Source organism: Lutra lutra, chromosome 6 (genome assembly GCF_902655055.1).
Source record: "Lutra lutra chromosome 6, mLutLut1.2, whole genome shotgun sequence".
NCBI classification, from domain to species: domain Eukaryota; kingdom Metazoa; phylum Chordata; class Mammalia; order Carnivora; family Mustelidae; genus Lutra; species Lutra lutra.
The window spans coordinates 86,003,261-86,010,155 of NC_062283.1; positions in this window are offsets into that span (position 1 = coordinate 86,003,261).

The following is a 6,895-nucleotide window of genomic DNA, read 5'->3' on the forward strand; positions in this document are numbered from 1 at the left end:
AATTATAATAGGATTGATATTATACTCAAAATGAGCCTGATTGATGGGTAGAAACTCTAGGTTTATTGAAGAAAAGTAATTGACTTGTAAATACCTTTCCTTTCCTATTTGTAATTTACCTGGATTCTGGAGAGAAGTTGTACTGTGACAACCTGAAGTCCACAGCCACCTCAAACTGCTTTGCAATTTTTTTCTCTTGACCATTTTCCCCACCCCATTTCCTGGTCTCATTTTTAAATGAGTTTATCATTAAGAGAAAAACTGGTTCTAGGACTCCTCCCTAATACTTTCAATTTGGAAGGAGATCAGAATGAAGTCAAAAGTCTAAAAGGTAGGAAGTGGGTGGTGGGTGGAGGAACCACAGCCAGGGGTGAGAATAATTTATAAAATAGATTATAGAGATTTCAGTACAGTTGATGGTTGGTGCTATTTGTGTTAATTTAGCACTAACACAATGAAGAAGGGGCATGTCCTTCTTTACCTCTGACCTGGGTCATTTGGTGGGGCCTGATCAGCTCCAGGAAACATATAAAGCCAAAATGCCTTTAGAATTACCAGAGTGTTGTCTAAGTGAGCCTCTGCTGTTGGCAGGGCCTTATTCCCCATAAAGTTTAGCTACGTGTCCTATGTCTGTTCATCCCTTAGTGTGTTTATTCATTTATTTTATCATTATTGACAGATGCAAACCTGAGTTCTAATTCTGTGTGCTGGACTTTGTAGAAGATGTGTGAAAGCTGGGTCTCGTCCAGTGACTAAGTGTCCTTCTGCCTAGTCCCATCGTCTCTGTTTTGCGACCATCCTCAACAGTTGAAGCATCAACACCAAAATATTTGGAAGCTAAGCAAATAGAAACCATGGGATCATGCTCAGAAACAACCATACGAAGAAAAAGGCTCAGGAGTCCTGGGGAAGGAGTGGTTTTGAAAATCTCACGCCATGCCCTCTCCTCCTGTTTAGACTTCAGAGAGGAAACTACCTACAGGCCTTGCCTTAGCACTCTTCCCTGAAGCAATTCCGACAGCCCAGCCTGGACATGTATTTGAATCAGTGTAAACAGTGTTCTCCAATTAATGGGGAAAAACAACCTGTGTCAGTGCTGGGAAACCATGGGTTGGAAGAGCAAGGGTGATTCATCAGGCCTGTCACAACAAGGTCAATGCAAATTCTAAAATGTTTGTTTCACTTGAATGCTAGTACTAGCATAGTAAACAGAACTACAAAATAATTATGTCAAGTACTGCAAACAATATAAATTTCCAAATTACGCAAGGGGGAAATAAGAGTGAGCTTTTCATAAACTGCCCAAGCCAAGTGTTTAAGGTGATGTTGGAAAGTAGATTAGGTTTCAAACTTTATAACCCAGGTATTGAAAATGTCAGTGCGTTAGTAACATGTTTCCCTGAAAGAAAGATGCATGACATCCTTGGATGCTGGATGTGCCTTATGGGTTTATAATCTGGGTTATGGTCTTTGTGGGAAGGTAAGGCAGTTTGCATGAGTAATCTCTCTCTCCTTCTCCCCCTCTCCTTTACTTTTTCATTATAATGTACTAGGTGACATTATTCTATTTTACCCTGGGGCCTAATTAAAGTGAACATAATTAATTGTGCAAGGACTGGACAGCAAATACATTTTCTCAAAACCTAATATCAAATCTCTTCTGTTTTTGACAATTAAAGCTAGTATTTGGAATAATATTCCCAGTAGAAATGTTATTTGTTATTTCTCAGGGTCTTGTATTTAAAAATGTTATTACAATCCTTTATTTCAGCATTTTATTGTGGAGAATCCATATCTACCCAGCGGCCTCTGCTGGGTAGGAGGAAAGGTGTTTCCAAATGTCCAGATCTTATCTGTGCATCATCTGAAATAGTCAAAGGCCCCACATTTACACATTCAGGTTGGCTCTTCATTGGAGAATAGTTCACATAAAGTCGTTGGTATTTCCTGCTCCTATTAGGCCCAAACTATAGTAATAACAGCCTTTCTGGCTGGATTCAGGCACCTTTGCTTCAAGCCCAGGCCAGTATCAGGAAATGAAGAGACATGTAGGAAAAGGAAAACTACTGGCATGGAGTTTGGGGGTGGGGATCAGGGAATTTCTCCACTTTTTCATGGCATCAAAATGTTCAACATGGATAAGTCATTGGGGGGGGGGGGGTAGAGAACATGCTCTTAGTGGAAATTACCACTGGTCAGGTTCTGCCCTGTAACTTCTGATTCTGACATGGTGAAAAAGGCCTGGTAGACCTGAGAGGCTGCAACATTCCTCAGACTAGGAGTTTGAATGCTCAGTTTCTTTGATGGTATCTTGAGGGCTCATACAGTCTAGCAAAGGTCTTCTCTAAGAAAAAGAAAAAGAATACACATTAGAAATACAAAATCAGGTATGAAAGGGAATATCTATTTTAATGAGAAAAGAGATGCTAAGGATTACAAATTTTATTTTAAAGATTTTATTTATTTATTTATTTGAGAGAGAGAGAGAGAGAGAGAGAGAGAGAGAGAGCTGAGCAGGGAGCCTGAACACAAGGCTCGATCTCACTCCCCTGAGATCACGACCTGAGCAAAAATCAAGAGTCAGATGCTCAACTGACTAAACCACCCAGGAGACCCAGGATTACAGATTTTAAAAAGCTGGAAAATGTTATCTATATCACAAATTTATGAAGGCAGCACAATATTTTTATTAGCCCGACACACTTCTATCATAGTTTTTCTAACATTTTTTGGCTGCATACTATTCAGTTGCTTCCTCAAAAGATAACAATTTTATAATATGTCGTATAGAGGATGGAATGATAATTTAGTCTGACTATGTGAAAACTTGTTTCTCATACCCACGTACTTCCAGTGCTAGATGACGCAGGACAACCGTAGCCACACAATCTTTGTGTAGAAGCCAGCGGAGTTGGCAGGGCATGCGTGTGTGTTTAATGGATACAGGGAAGCTTCCAGAGTCTGAGGGGTTTCCCAAAAAGTAGAGAGAATTTTGCTCTAGCAGGATGGAGGGAATAGGGCCTTTACTGCTGGCAGATGAGGTATGGAGGAAGGTGAAGGATGAAAGGATGGTGGTGAACGATGAAGGGAGATGTCATCACTGTAAAGGAGAGCCCGTCCTTCTGCAGAAGGATAAAGAGAAAAGATGCATCTAAGGAATATAACCGTTTAGCAAATTAGATTTCCTTTATCTAAACCAACTTGGAACTGACTAGTGAATATAGACAGACACACACACACACACACACACACACTTTTCTTTTCCTATTGGGCCCAAGGCTATGAGGTTGATTCCACCTCTTACCCTTTCTTGTCTCCAAACCCTTCTACCTGGTGCTTTATAAATCACTATCATCAGCAATACACCACGTGTCCTTGACCTCTTTTCAGGATATGCACTTCATCTTCTAGACCCAACCGAATCTTTGCTTTTTCCTCAGGACATTGATGTTGTGCCTGCTTCTCAAGTGGGGCAGTTTCTCCCATACCCCATTGACCCCTGGGTCTGAAGATGCAGTAGCTGTTCTTGATCCTTATTGCCAATTCCAGGTAATTTCTTCCTCTCAATTTCCTCAAAATTTTAAGACTTTGTTCCACTTTCCTCCAACCCTCCTTTTTTGTTATCAGCCTCCTATTTTGTCTATCGGCTAGCATGTAAGCCTCATATCAATAGATGCTGTCCCTCATCCTGCTACCTGAGGAATACCAGGCATCTAACAGTATTTGCTGAAGGGAAGAAGAAAACTAAAGGATAAAAGAAGGATAGAAAACACATCTGTCTGTGATGTACCTCCACTCAAATTTGCAGCCTTCTTGGATGAGACACATGAATTATCCCAAACCCAGATCATGCCCAGTCTCATTTCCATGGCTTTGTTTCTGTGTTTTGTGTTCTGCATAATGTAATATGTCAGACCCTGTTCCTCAGCCTTCTTGTCATTTTCTCTTTTAGGGCAGCTCATATCTGATGTCCTTGATGGAGCTTGTACTGGCTGTTGAAGTCAAGCCAACCTCTTTCATTGGGCTCATATTATACTTGGAGCTAAATACTTCTATACAGTACTCACTATAGGATTTGAAAATAATTATACTTTGAGTGTGAGAGGATAGGTAGTTTTGTTTATTCAATTAGCACAAATCTACCTTTAGGACAGACACTGTTCCTTATTCTTCTGTTAAAGCCCTTACCGCACTTAGCCTTGGGCTGGATCCATGGCTTAATAAAGATACATTAATCTAGTGATGATAATCATATGGCAATGGAAAGCTAAATGTTGAATTTATCTTTATTTTTAGATAGGCTATGTACATATACATATACACAAATGGAATATACTTCTATATCCAATCGAAAATGACATAAAAGAAAAGAATTACTAGAATTATCTTCACTGTTGTCGAAAAAAGTCACAGAAGCTCAGTGAATTTTGACCCAGTTTAGGTAACATTTGGCGGAAAGAGGGGTGCCTGTGTGTATGTGACACAATCCTGGCTCTGAGGACCAGAGGCCCTGACCTCCCTTGAGCATGTCCTCATAGTCATGGCAGCCTGGAGTGACCTACCTTGCAGCTGGTTGAGCCATAGCCAAATTCCAGTCATCCTACAGTGCCCCAAGGAGGGAGAGCTGCTTTCTGTTTCATAAGCTGAATGACTTTGAATGAAATTCCGGTATTGGAGGGCTGGGCCCATAGGAATTAGGAGGACAGAGACTGAACAGCAATTACAGTTTTGGTGAAAGGAATGAAGAAAGAACCCAAAGTATCCGGACCATCCTACAAGGACTATGAATGCTGTGAAATGACTGGCAATAAGTAAAACCCATGAGGCCTTCCAGTTATGAAGAACAGGCCATTGGTATTGCTCTCTTTCACTTGATTTCTAGGCTCGAGGGTAGGGAAAAGCTGGGAATTAAATTCTATAGTCCTCCAAAAGTTTTTGGGGAAGAATTATCTAATAAAAAATATCTAGCCTCTCACTTCCTACATCATTCTAAGCATATGCTATAGGAAGAAAGGAATAATGACATTGTCAAGTTAAGTTAGGAGAATGCAGAATTGCATACCCAGATCTATTCACCCATCACACACCTGTATTCTGTGAGACTTACTCTTTCATCCTTGTGAAAAATGTTGCACATTCACATGTTTCAATGAAAGTGAAAGAAGCCACATTCCAAGGCCAAAGGAGTTATCAGCAGGTATGGTCTCTAAGACTCTCTAGAATATATTTTTTTAACATTTTAAAGGAGATCTTCAGAATGCTGGTACATCAGTTGGAAGGAAATTTGTACAATTGATTTTCTCAAATTGATTTTTTTTCCTTACCACTGCTTTTAGTCTTGTGTAGGATATTCTCAAAGGCAGCAGTCTCTGAGCCCCTGCCAATACCCCTGCATTAAACTGTTGTAACAAAGTACCACAGACGGGGCGGCTTAAATAAGAGAAGGTGACTGTCTTACAATTCTGGAGGCTAGAAGTCTGAGATCAAGGTGTTGACAGGGTTGGTTCCTCTGAAGGCTGTGAAGGAGGATCTGTTCTATCCTCTCCCTGACCTTCTAGAGTTTTGCAGATAAATCACCTCATCTCTGTCTTCTTTTTCCCTTGACATTTTCCCGAAGCTTATGTCTGTCTTTATGGCCAAATGTCCAAATATCCCCTTTTATAAAGACGCAAGTTTTGTTGGATTAGGGGCCACTCTATGGAGCTCATCCTAACTTGTTTAAATCTATAAAGACCCTGTTTCCAAATAAGGCACATTCTGAGGTACTGGGAATTAGGACTTTAACATGCCTTTTTGTGGAAAGACAGTTCAACCCTTAAAGATCTTTCTTTATCTTTAACCAATAATTTCACTGAAAGGCAGGCAGTGGCTCTCACAGCTGTAGGTCAGGGTGCATGTCATCCTTGAAATATGTCTAGGTGTGTTAGTGAGTCAATGATGTCAGTCTTCTAAAGAGAGAAAGGTTGAGGTGCCTATAAATTTGAACTTGGCCTCCAAGCTCAAACAGCTGCTACAAGGGCAATTATTGTTGGAGTAGAAGTTCAAGTGCATCTGGGATTCTTTGGCCAGTCCATGTGAGAGTGCACCAGGTGGGTTTCCTCCCATTCTATTACCAGTGTGGGTGAAAAGCAAAGGAAGAGTGAAATTAAGGGAGAAAAAGGATTCTAAGAAATCTTAGCTTGATATACTCTATATCTTGATAACTTTACAAAACTTTTACCACCAGGTGATTGTTGATTGCAAGTATGCATAGAGAGTTTACCAGTAACAACATGCACACCATACAAAGACCCTGTGTTTTGCTCCTTTGGAATCCTTCATGAATTGCTCATCACTTATCCTTGCCTCAGGCACAGTAGATGATCAGCTTCCCTCCCAAACACTCCACTAATAACAAGTATCATGTTGGGCACTGGGAGGGGACTCAGACAGGAAGCTAAAGACCAGTCAAGAGGGCCATTCCTAACATATATGCTGGATAACCCAGCGCTGGCAATCCAGGTGCCGTGTGTCCTGGAGGCTAGGTGGAAAATTCTGTCAACTTTGCAGTATGTTTTGAAAACTTCTAGAATAAAATGGTAAGGAAAAAAAATCATATAAATCAACTCCCCACAGATAACGTACTTCAAGTGAAAGAGCAAGATCTGTTAGTACCATTTGTGGTAACATAAAGACACTCAGAAATAGAGGGATTGGGACCTGTTTTAACTCTCTTGGTGATGGCTGGGTAAACAGCAGCATCCCTTTAACTGTAGGTATCCAGTCTTTCTTTTTTAAATTGCTGGGATGTGGGAACCAGCCCTTTTATCTTGTTTTGCTTTGTTTTATTTAATTGAGGAACTAATAGATGCCAGATCCCAGTCTGCATATATTTTTTAAAGATTTTATGTATTTA